Below are 12,857 nucleotides of genomic sequence, written 5' to 3'. Positions count from 1 at the left end.
AGGATGTACTCACGTTAGAGCTACATGGAATGTCGTTTTACCAACAAAAAAAAAACAGAAGAATCTGAAGGCATGCTTGCTAAAGGAAGTCGAGCCACTAATAATCATCAAAGATGACAACGAAGGACTCTCCTGGTTGAGTCTCATCATAAATATCTCACCATCCTGAAGCAACATAGCCATGGATTGTTGTGTGTGCGTCCATTTGGTGGACCTAGCCTGTCTTGATGTTTTGGGTATGCTAAGGCCAGGAATGAGACTGAGCTAATTGCTATAGATGGTCATTATGTTGTTGGGAGCAAACTGAACTAGTGGATGAATGGCAGTATTGAAGATTAAAGCTCAAGTTCTAATGATGACGTTAAAACCTGGTCTGTGGAAATATCAGAAATCACATGTTAATGCAAAATCAATATGGTATGGCAATGCTAAGATTATCCAACAAATCCCATAGGCTAGCAACAAAGAGTTTAGGAAAGGGTCCAGGATATGAAATAGATACTTATATTTACGTGTACAGTGAACTACTGCAGAGGATTGTGAACTAAGGCAGAGATTTGGGTTTGCTGTCCATTAACAAAAACTAGAGGCGTTTAAGTTGATTGCTTTAAAAATTAATGGCGAATGGAGCAACAACATTATGCACATGAGTGATTGGACGTAAAAAAAGAATAACCTAAGCAATGCCCTAATTCTAGGCCCCTAACTAGTGCACAATGGATCTCAGTCTCGCAGATATGTCCAAGAAGACATTACACAGATTAGAAGGATTTGTAAACTTAGAAGGTTTCGTGTTTAGTTTGGAAGAAATGGTGATGGCCTTAGCACTAGAAATAAGTGGGACTTTTAGTAAACAAATTTGGGCCCCGCAAAATCCATAGAACTATCCAAAATCAAGCAAAAAGCAGCCGCTGCAACAAGCAAACTGTGTTACGAGCGATAAATTTCAGAATAAACAATGTAGTTGGTTCACTTGTGTCTCGTATTCAAACTAACTAATTATGATATAAATTAGCAAAATTGGCAACAAAGGCATGTGGCAATTTTTAGAATATTCGCTTGCCCAAGTTCTAGGTGTGGTGCCAATTGAACTCGTGGTTTTAATGTCATTTAGATCTCCAGATTTTGGTTAAGTTTGTGTAATGGAGGATATTTCAAATGTAACAGATGGTTCAGATTTGAATAGGGTGTAAGTGGGTTGAGTTGGGCGTTGGTCTAGCTTGATCCACATCTAACCCAACTCAGCTACATGTCTAACATTGGACTTTCATTCAACTAATTCCTTGGATGAGACTTGTGGGTTTGGTTTTTGGTGGGTTTAGAGTGGGTCTGAGTTGCACTGTCCAGATCTGATTTTTTTTTCTATATTTTTTTTTGGGTAAACTTAGTCAAGTTGTGCTTGTATTAAGTCTAATTGGTGCAGATCCAATCTTGACTGCCCATTAGCTTCATGATTGAAGGTTTAGCTCTTGGTTTATAACTGGTGTTCTGACCCATAGTTCTAGAGGCACAAATTGGGTATGGATTGGATCCTGTTTTCCTCAACCCATGTGCACCCAAAGATGCTAATGAGAATGATGCCAGGTCTGTTGCTTATTGTGCATTTTCGTGGATAAATCAATATTGGGCTTTGGTGAGGTATTCGGACCTCAAAATGGCTAGGTGTATGCTGAGGTGTAAGGCATGAATATCATGGATTTATCTATCTATTAAAGGTCTACTACGCAAAATAATTTAATACCAAAGAAACAAGGTGAAGGTTGTAAGCTTTATGCTTGGGCTTTGGTTAGGGTATTGAACTTCTGTAACTACCTTAGTAAGTAACACCTCATGCTCCTAACTTGCGGAATCATTGAAGTTAATATGTCAAACAGTATCTTGATTTAGTTCAGCATCATTATGTTTCAATATTTGCACATGACTTAAACAATACTGTAACATATCCTGACATACCTAAATTTGGTGTTTGTCCACATGGAACATGAAACATAGACAAAAATTCATGCCTTTGTTGTGGAAACATTTAAAGCCTAATGTGGGTGTATTTCAGTAGGTCACAAGATGTGTTTGTGTGATGAGCTTCTTCATGTGTTTTATCTCTTAATACACCTTCACGAGATCCAAAGATATATTATTCAAATCCTCTCCTTGAGCTGCAAGGTGTGCGGGACCCTTGTTAAAGAGTAAGTAAAATGTCTCAGTTGTATCATAATAGAAACCCTAGCTGCAAAACAGGTACGCCTGAACAATGGGATCCTTGCTATTATCTTATGGATAGATAAAGCTGCAAATACTGAATGTTACATCAGAATAAGAAAACAGGCTGAATAGCTAGTAGTTTGGTGACATCTTGTGTCTTCTTTATTCTATTTGCTCTGCAGTCTGTTCCAGTAATTGGTAATGCTGAAGCTAATAGTCTAAACTAAATATGCATGCTAGAGGAAGTACACTTTTCATTCACTTTGGCATCTTTGTTTGTTTCCATATCACAATCAAGTCCTGAACAAAAATATTGGAGACATAGTGTAGCTTCTGAATGCAAAGTTATTTCTATATATATGTGTTGTGTCGATAGTGAGCAGAACTTTTATTTTTGTTATTATCGAAATTACAGGAATAAGCAGTTTGCTGTGGTAGAAAACCCCGGCTTTTGGGATTGGACATTCACTCTGAAAGATGAAAATGACAATGTGTTGGCACAGATCAACCGTGATTGGCGGGTCTTGGTTTGGAGGTTCTCTCATTTCTTTTACTAGATACCATTATCATACGAAGGAAAGCTTATTTTGTTGAAACTTTTAAGTTTAAAAGTTCTTGTGGAATCTCCTTGTTCTAGGGTGCGTGTGGAGGGAGGGATGAAGGATTTTAGTAAAGGTGATCTAGGATTATGGCTACATACTAATAGGATGAACATGATTTTAGACAAGAAACATAGAAACAATCTCTCCGTGTGGAGGTAAGGCTGCATACATCTGACCCTCCCCTGACCTCACAATGGCAGGAGTCTCGTGCACTAGAAAACCCATTTGAAATTATTCTCATCTTGTATAATGTGTCAAGGATAGGTTGTTTTATTCACATTTTAATAGAGATATATTTTACAAATACATGATCCACCATTATTAGTAGACTACAAGTGGTAGTTGATACTCGCTAGCTTTAACATTGATTGCAGTAATAATTTTTAAAAAAACTATAGCTAGAGAACACTGTTGAGTTTCTGACAGGATGGGATCCATAAAAAGGGAAGTTGCTGCTCTTTGTCTGGAAATTTTAAGCACGTAACCTTAGTTTAGTGCAGAAATACTGGTGTATTGAATAAACACTTGCAAGTTGCAACCCTCCCTTTTTGTGTGTAGACTAAATGATATCCTCTTCTTGCTACATATGGCTGTGTTAACAGATATCAATTTTTAAAATGTATAAATTTGCATCCTTCTGTTTTATCAATTTTTACAGCTGAACCTTCAAATTCATTTTGACAAACTTTTTTCTGGACCTGTGGACATGCAAACTCTTGTTACTTATGCATTTTAGGGAAATCTGCCACATTTTAGAACCTTTACGATAAGTCTGGTGGTAGCAAGTTGCAAGATTTATGGTCAAATTCCAGCATGCATAGGCTACAATCTTGGAAGCATGGATAAGGGATATGGATGTAACAAGATAAGGATATGCCAATACGGAAAATGTTACCAAAACATGATTTGATAGGGCTAGGATACAACAACAAATAAATATATTTTTTTAATTCTATATGCTAAAACAACCAAAAAGTATGATTTGTTTATCGTGAAACACCGTGATCAACATTCAATATAACAGATGCTAAGATAGTTCGCGAAATGAAAATAAATAATTAGCAGCTTAATAAAGATAAATAGCAAACATACGTAAATTGGTAGATGTAAATGCTGCAAATATTCTAAATTCTAGAAGTATAAATGCAGCAACGAAGCAATATAATTAAAATAAATATAGCAGACATGAAATGAATGCAGCAACATAAAGAAAATGCAGTTTCATGAACAAACAATATGCAGAAGATTTTACATAATCTCCAGAAAGAATGGTATCATGACACAATTCATCATGTGATATGCATGATGAAAAATCCTCACATCCTAAGCAAAAGAAAAGGGTCTCTAGTCCTGCTAGAGACAAATGAAATGAAATAAGAAAAACTAAAAAGAAAAAGGTTTGAAGGAAGAATAAAGAAGGGAAAAGGAGGAAAGAAGAAGTTAAAAAGGAAATAACCTATTGGTGTTGGATGTCATTGCTGTCTTGTGTGTGGTCCTCTACCGGGACAGGTAGTGGAACACTGGTAGCGGCGCTAAAAAACTGGGATGGCCTGTTCCTATGGTATTTAAAACCTTGTATTTAATCAATATAAAGTATGTAATTACTATTATTACTTTTTTTGTTGTCATGATTGGTTTCGACTAACTAAAATCTGAATCTGTTGTGATTTTTCAATTGGTTTATCACATTGGATCATAATCAGGTTATCTGGTCAAAAAATCTTCATATTGAAATTAGGTCAGAACCCATTCCATTGACAGGCTTAACTATGTCAAGAACGATCAAAACTGCCAAAGAATTCCAGTCATTAGTTTGTGCAAATAAGTATTGAAATTTTGCTACATCAGGTTTGTTGAATGACAGAATGTTCCATAAAAGATCAAGTAAACCAGCCAGGTGAATAAACATATTTACAACATTTAATAATACAACTATTTTTTAAGAGACAAGCACATATCTTCTTTCTTAAGTAGCATACTTATTTTATAAGTTTCTTCCATTATGAGAGTTCTTTTAAGCCATTACACTGATATCAAGAATAAACTTGATTGACTCAAGCAACTCTACATGCAAATTTATATGGCACCAACTGATCAAGATAATCATCTATACCTTCCCCATTCTTGAACTCACCCCAGTCCAATATATCTCTCATGTCGACGACTTCCATCATGTTGTCTGAGTTTGTTTATGCAAAACAGTTGTTGCCCATAGTAACTTACATAGTTGCCTTAGAAATTGCCAACTTCATCTTCTAGGGATATTTATGCTAGAATTTTCTACTATTGTTTTGTTCACCTATTTAAGTGTATATTTGCAAGGGCTTCTCGCCCAAAATAACAAATGCACATGATTTATTGTTGTGCATATGCATGAGCCATATGAAGTGGCTGAACTTTTCAATCCACTAGAATCTTTCTTGTGTGCAAAAAGTTGGGCCAAGATTTGAGCTGCTGGTTCTGCAAAGAGCTGTTGAACAGGCTAGAGTAACAATGATTTTAGATTGAAGACTAGGTGTCCTCACCCAAGTATGAACATGTAAATTTTGGGAGTGCAGTTGTAGAGCCACTGAATTCTGAGCATTTCAGAACTTCTTTAGTCAGAACTTCTTTAGTTTCATGCCAATTATGGTTAGTATTAGATGAGGAATAATATGTAATTTTCACAAATGCTGTTAGCCTCATACTTATTGCATGTCCGTGCTATCAATCTGGATGATAATGCTTTACGTATTACAATTTGCATCATTGTTCTCCGCAAAACAATACCATATATATTCTACAGGTACACGAGAAAGAATGTGAATCACAAGCCCATTGAACTCATGCAAACATGCATGGGTCCCCAAATAATAAATTAAATGAGACAAAAAGGGAAAAAAAACTGAGTCTATTTTATTTACTCTGCAGCTCTTCACTGATGCTGGTCAGTATGTGATTCGATTTGGAAATGCTGATTCAAGTTCTGGCCTGGCTTCAGTGGTAGGTGCCACTAATTATTGTCAAGTATATAATTTTGATGAAATTTGGTTGACATATGTTGTTTTAATCTATGCTTTTTTACTTTTTTAGATCCCAGAATTAAAAGTTGCTCGTCCACTCTCTCTCTCTGAAAGAGCTGTAGCTGTTGCTCTTGCTGTTTCTCTGGACAGTGACTATTTCTCCAGGCGTGGTGGCTGGTAAAATTACTATTATTGAACCTTCCTTTTGATTTCTGAACTTTCTGTGGTGAGGGAACATTGATTACTGAACGTGTTTCAAATCTTGCTTTAAAACTCATTTTCGTTGACCTAAAATTTTTCCTTATACTTCTTGCTCTTCTAATTTAGACTAGGTGTACTAAAAATATGAGATAAGTTTACATCATTTTCCACTTCAATCTTGTAACAGAACAGTCTATTTAACATGCACACAGAGAAATGAAAGATGTTAAGAGAATGTATTGGAAAATTTAGTAAGAGAGAACAAAGATTATGTAAATGGATAAGAGGCAGCACCTAGTAGATTGGTTTGGATCCATAATGTGCAAGTAACTGCTAGATTAGGGCTTAGTGGGATCATTTCTTAGATTTTTCTGTACAGGGTGGAAGGGGAATAAATAAATCTGAGTAGAAGTTGCAAAGAGCCTGTTCTGATCAGGGATTTGACTCCTTGCAGATTGCACTGCTAAGCATGGATAAAACACGTACAAAATAGTTGGAATAATATCTTACTGGTTTTAGACAAGGTTCACAAACTTGATACCATGTAGCATATAGGTCTGGTACCGGGTTTGGTATGGTATGATATGGTACCATATGGTTACCAACACTTATTAGTATGCAGAAGTGTGTCAGCACAGCACCAATTTGCTTTTTTATTTTTTATTTTTTTTGTTGTATGGTTATTATAAAGTTTAGGGATCTTGAAAATGAGATTTTAAGGTTGTTTTAATGTTAATTTATTTCATATTGGTCTCGGAGACCATATGATTGTTTGATAGATGCAATTATAATAATAAAAATAACAAATGCATAGTTTTTTGCTTGAAAATATAAATATTAAATAGTTTTGAATTACAAAATAGATAGAGATGTCTAGTCCTTATGAAATACTTTTGCCGCTTGTAGATGTTGGGATCTCGTCAAGGTTTTGAAAAAGTGTAGGCGAGAGACGAGCCGCAAGGGAACTACCTAATGCTTAGGTGTGAGATGGGCGCTTAGAGTTCAAGGCGATTGCATGAATTAAAAATTACAAAAATATGAGTAGATTCAATGGAAATTTAGAAGATATTTTCATACATCAGTAACCAAATTTAAAAGTAGAAAATATCCAAAACAATTAACATTATGATGAACTACTATATGATATGATATCATGAAAACTTAAAAAAATTGATACAGTAATGCAGAAAGCATTAAAAGCATGAAGACAACAGCATGTTAGGCTAATAGATAAACTAATCAGATTATAAACTATAGCGATTTGTTTCCAATCTTTCTTCTTTTCGTTTTTTTTTTCTTTTTTTTCTTTTTGGTGCATTAGATGTTAAATTTCGAAGAAGAAGAAGAAAAGGAACGAGAGAAAGTTGAGATGGTTTAGATATTTATATGAGCTAATGGGTCAAAGTGCAGGTCAAGAACTAATACCCAACCAAAGCTATTCAATCTACTAGAAACCCGACAGGCGCTCGGCAACAAGGACAACAACAAGAAGACATATTTCCCGACTTCTAGCGAAGTCCTAGAATGCCAGCCACCACTATTCATCTTTCATCTTCCCATCTTCCCATCCAGGAATTCATTCACTGCTATTCATCTTTATCCTTCCGATCTTGGAATGTTGGTCACCACTTCCAGTAGTATCTCTATTTGAAAGGGAAAGTTGGGATGGCCTCTGATATTTAGATAAGCTAATGGGTCGGATAGCAGGTCAAGAATTAATACCCAACTAAAGCTACTTAACCTGCTGAAAACCCTCCTAAGAAGAGTTCATATTATAAAATAGTGGATCTCATTCATATTTAGGGCTAAAATGCAACATATCATGAAATTACATCAAAAATAAAATTTTGGTATGATTTCCCCTTATTTTACCATTTCTCGATCTATTTTAGGCATGAAAAGGGGGAAAAAAAAGGAGAAGAATGAAGAGGAGAGAGGGGATTATACCTGATCTTGACTTGGATTGGGATTTAAAATGACAAATCCTTTGATTTTCTTCATCGTCCCGTCCTTCCTTAACATTCTTAGCAGAAAATAGAATACCTTCTCTGCCCTTTTTACACTAGAATTGACACGAACTGAGTCGTACCACCCAGTTCTGCTTTGTTTGGACTGGTTCAAATCGATTTGAGCTAAGTCCCAAATCTGAACAGAGTAAAGCGGTTTTGCACTAGTTTGATTTGGTACTTCTCGAACCCGGTGGCTCGGGTTGGTTTTGCAAACCTTTGTTTTCCTCACCGTCCTGTCCTCCACATTCTTAGCAAAAAATAGAGGAGAAAGACGTCGAGATACCTTCTCTGCCTTTTTTACAGTAGAACTGGCACGAACCGAGTCATACCACCCTGTTATGCTTAGTTTGGACTGGTTCAAACCGATTTGAGCTAAGTCCCAAATCTAACAAAGTAAACCCATTCGGTTCTGCACTAGTTTGATTTGGTACTTTGATGAAGACATGAAGAAAGCTATGAGAAATGCAGCAAGGAAAGCAAGAAGAACCAAAACAAAGAATGCCAAGCAAATGTATTACTTGGATGGCGACTTGCAAGGACCCAACATAATTGGGTTTGAGCCCACTTTGAAAGGAGGCGTACAAGGCACAAAGGACTAGCAAGGAGGCGTAGCACATGGGGAGGAGCATGGTATGTGGCTTCCTAAATCTTAGGAGCAATCAACCATTTGAATTTAAATTCAAAGGCATGTGGATGAGCTGGATTTGACTTGGTCATCCCTTGAAAGAAGGCGTGCACAAGAGGGGGAGTATGGCGTGTGACATCTCAAACTCTAGGGAGAGCATTCAGCAAATGGAATTCTGAATAAGGCATGCGCGTGAGCTTGGGATTTGACTTGGTCATCCCCTGAAATTAGGAGCATCTTTAGGCTTAGATTTGATTGTTTGAATTTTAAATTTAAAGCTTGATTTATCTTATGTTTGAAGAGGTGGTTGAGGTCCTTAGGGAGTCCTATAAATAAGCTTCTCATGTAATTTAAAAGAATCTTTTTTGAATGAATGGAAAATTCTGGGCATTAGCTCTAAACCGACCCATGGAAATAGGCACTAGCTTGAGCTAGTCCTATCTTCAAATCCCACCGCCATTCTTTGATTTTTGGTGCTGCCCCGAGGTGGTCCATTAATCCCATCCATCCGTCACGCCCTCAAGCCCCAACTAGCCATCCTACCGTGGACATTCGTCTGACACTTTGGTAATTCTAGCCACCCAACACGCCATCAACACATCACCCAACATCCATTGTTTGAGGGCTTCCATCATATTTCCCGAACCTGGTGGTTCGGGTTGGTTTTGCAAACCTTCGTTTTAGGTTAGTGATTAGTGAGCAACAGTCTTTTTAATGTAGATCAAGCATTGCTAACAAGTAGGGCTTCTATAGTTTTTATCATGATCAATTCTATTTTTATCTTGTGAATGGTGTTTTTTATATTTATTTATTAAAATATCATTTTCCTTTGGATCATTAAATATCCTTGTGAAGTTGCTTGCTGTTGCATCTTTCTGTACCCAAACAACATGCAGACATAAAGATTGATATTGCCGCAATAGTCTAATTTTATCAGTCCACTTAAAAAGATAAAAATGGATAAAGATAATAGCATATCCAAGGTTGCATTGTAGCAACTCATCAAATCATCCACATAAAATGTATGTTTGACTGATACTCTTATTATTTCCTCTTTCAGGGGGCTCCCTGTCATAATTGCTGGCGAGTAAAACATCCAAAGACCAGCTGCCACTGCTCTTTTCTGAAGAATTATGTCACGAAGTATCATTTGGTTTCACCTCTGCTTTGGCCCTTTATTGAAAAGCTGTAGCATCTCGCATGTTTGCATCAATCAACCTTCAGTTAAATAAATTTTCTTATCTCACCATTTTGGTGGTTTAATGTGCTCCAAAAAGTGGAGAATTCCTGTATAGCAATTAACTTTGACAAATTACAGATAAAATGGATTGAGAAGATGGTACTAAAAGAGAGGTTAAAAATATAAATGCATTTCTTGTTCTTCTCGGCATTATTTTGTGTGCCATCTTTTTGATTTAAAATGTCCTCGGTTACCACAACAGCGATGTTGCAATGAAAGGAGGCAGCTTACTCTGCTGATGGCTGGGTTAGGGTCCTAGCTTAATTCAAGGTAACTACTTAAGCCAGTCAAGGAGATGCTTTACTTGATCTTGCATTGCTCTAAAGGCCCGTCGAGGTATGACAGACAGTGATGCAGTGAAAAAGATAAGGAGAGAGAAGGATGTTGTTGATAAAAAGAGAGAACATAGATAGTATGGTAAGTTGTTCTCATCAAATTTCATGGTCAGCTTCTATGAACTTGTGTAGTGTCTCCTATTCTATATAGACTATGATTGAATTCGCTTTGATACCATTTGTAATAATTCAGGATCTTATCAAAAAATATTCTGTATAAATACTCTAGGTCTCTTCGGCAATAATTGATGTGGGACTAAATACACAGCCATACGGATCCTCGTAAGATTATCTTATTCTAATTATTATACTAGGACTAGGTTTTTAACATTTTTGACCTAAAGTGCGTTATATAAAGCTTTATCCCTTTCTATCTATCAGTTGCCACGTTCCTGTCTTTCTATCACTATCGATTCTCTCACCTAAAACCTCAACTCCTTTGCCTCAGGCCGTCAAGATTCCTCTAACCCTTGACTCTCCTCAACCCTCAACACTCACTTCTCCATTACCCCAGCATCCTCACCTCCTGTAACCCCATTCTCTCTCTATTTCCTCTTCCTTCTTATCTTAAACCTTTTCACCGATGAATTCTGCGCTCCATCACATGTATTGCATAAAGAAAGTCCATCACATTTTCTTATCATGATAAATGGGAGTGGCAATTCTTGTTGTTTTGTGTTTTTGTTTCTCTACAAATTGGTGAATTAACACATGAAGTTAGATGTTGAAGATAGCATCCGCCAAAAACTGTTGATATTCCTTGCTTTTATTCACTCTTTTTTCTTGAAAATAATAAATCTTTGCTTTCTAAACTCTAGGTTTTATGAACAATTGCAAGGAATATGACGGTCTAATTATACAGGTTGTTCAGGCTTGTTTATTTTGCTTCCTGGTATTTTGGTACCAGAAAAAAGAAAAGGAATGTCAAACAGGTCCAAATTGTTTTCTTTTCATCCTTGTAGATATGCCAATTAAGATAACCTTTAAATTTTGTACAAAATACTTAATGGAATAGTATATACTGCTCTGCGCTCATGTTTGCTTTTCCTCTAATTAGTTATAAAATAGAAGCTGCAGAAATAAAATTGAGGAGCTTATTGGAACTTTAAAATAAGAAAAGGGTTAGCGGTTGATGCTGGCAGAGACATGCAAGAGCACATCAAGTTAAAGTAATATTGAGAACACAAATCAGCTATTTCTATATTTTTTTTAATATAGAATGCCCGATCCAATTGCGAACCTGATCCTACCCAATCCAGTCCCAATCTGAGCCTGAACATTTCAAAGTACGGTCCAAGCCAAACTTGTCCCAGACCCGCTCCCATGACACGTTGGATCTAAAATCCTTTTTTGTGGACCCAACACATGGATCCAAAATTTGTTTTGTGGACCCAACACATCAGCCAGTTGATCTAGGTCCAAAATCAAGACCCAAATATGATACTGGATCAGGACGGGGTAAGCATGCCCCAGTCCAACCCAACCTATTTAAAACTCTTCAAAACCCTGTAACCATGACGGTCATAGATCAGTTAGGCAGTGTTTTTACATTGACTCGATACCAAATTCAAACATTTTCATTTTGAAGACATTTACAATCCTTCAAAGAAAACATGAAGAGCTCGCAAAGAATGCATTCCGGGACACAGCTATGAACAGAAGACTGCAACTCAAAACTGCTTGAAATGAAAAACTGTAGGCACTAGGCAGCAATAATCCAAAAACGACAGCACTTACCTGCTCGTGTAAATTCTAGTGTCATAAACGCACTTTGGGCAACCCCCATGTTACACAGTTTGCACACACAATGTTGATACAACAGTGCAGTTTTCAACTATATTATATACAGAAGGGAAGAATCTCTGGTTCTTTTTTGCTCATCTCATTTTTATCACAGAGTAGAGACTTTGATAGGAGTGTTCCATCGCATACGCCCATTCCATAACTGTCAGAACTTCCAATATGTCCAAAGCTAAAACCCTGAGAAGCTGTAGGGAAAATATCACCTACCTGCAGCTTGATTCTTGAATGATGAAAATATAAGGCATTGATGCAACATGAAAAGCTTTAATATCCTAACAAATAAATTCCCAACTTGTACTCACCCTACAAGAATACATGAATGGTATAATGTACTCCTTATGCTATAGCTGCACTTGTAGCAGCTTTTGCAGTCAAAATAACCCGGAAAAAAATTAAAAATAAAACTATGCAGTCAAGAGGCACGTCAAGCATGGCATAATGGAGAATATACCCTTGCCTGCCTTCTGATTTTTAAAATCCTAATCAATAAATATAGTTGGTCCTCATGGAGCTTGCCACGAGAAGCATCTTCTTATATAATGTACATAAAAGCACAGTAAATAACCATCTAATGCCAAAGCTAAATCTTCCCCTCCCCTTCTGTCCGATAAGGTTGACCCCACGCATACATGCAATAAAAATGTGATATAAGAAAAGTATATGATTGAGACATAAAGAATGTAATCCCTTCAAAGAAAAAGAGTAATTCCATAATAAGCTATACATGATGACTTGAGGTTTCAAGTAAGGCACCTGGAGGACAGTTGGAAAAGGCATTTTTTCAGACAGAACAACTCCATGAACAAAGCTAAAATTGACTGAAAGAATAACTTAGATAATT

General features: G+C 36.6%; 1 protein-coding gene and 1 long non-coding RNA gene across 3 annotated transcripts in view; one reads left to right on the top strand and one right to left on the bottom strand.

Moving 5' to 3' along the window:
* The first annotated feature begins 2,587 nt into the window (after positions 1 to 2,587).
* LOC120107265 lies at positions 2,588 to 10,031 on the top strand. 2 transcript variants are annotated; one of them, XR_005509142.1, is made up of 4 exons: positions 2,588 to 2,734; positions 5,712 to 5,783; positions 5,874 to 5,980; positions 9,699 to 10,031. It is a non-coding gene; the product is annotated as an uncharacterized LOC120107265 (long non-coding RNA). The 2 variants fall into 2 exon arrangements; XR_005509143.1 differs by lacking the exon at positions 2,588 to 2,734 and adding an exon at positions 2,932 to 2,956.
* A 1,834-nt stretch (positions 10,032 to 11,865) lies between these two features.
* Positions 11,866 to 12,857, bottom strand: part of LOC103703848 (cyclin-dependent kinase E-1-like) — a 39,102-nt gene continuing 38,110 nt past the window's right edge. Inside the window, exon 16 of the mRNA XM_039120480.1 lies at positions 11,866 to 12,201. The gene's annotated coding sequence lies outside the window, so the exon portion shown is untranslated. The remainder of the gene's footprint in view (positions 12,202 to 12,857) is intronic.

The sequence above is a fragment of the Phoenix dactylifera genome, unplaced genomic scaffold (assembly GCF_009389715.1).
Source record: "Phoenix dactylifera cultivar Barhee BC4 unplaced genomic scaffold, palm_55x_up_171113_PBpolish2nd_filt_p 000808F, whole genome shotgun sequence".
Lineage (NCBI taxonomy): Eukaryota > Viridiplantae > Streptophyta > Magnoliopsida > Arecales > Arecaceae > Phoenix > Phoenix dactylifera.
The sequence above is the reverse complement of the archived record's forward strand: the minus strand, read 5'-3'. Positions and strand labels throughout refer to the sequence as shown.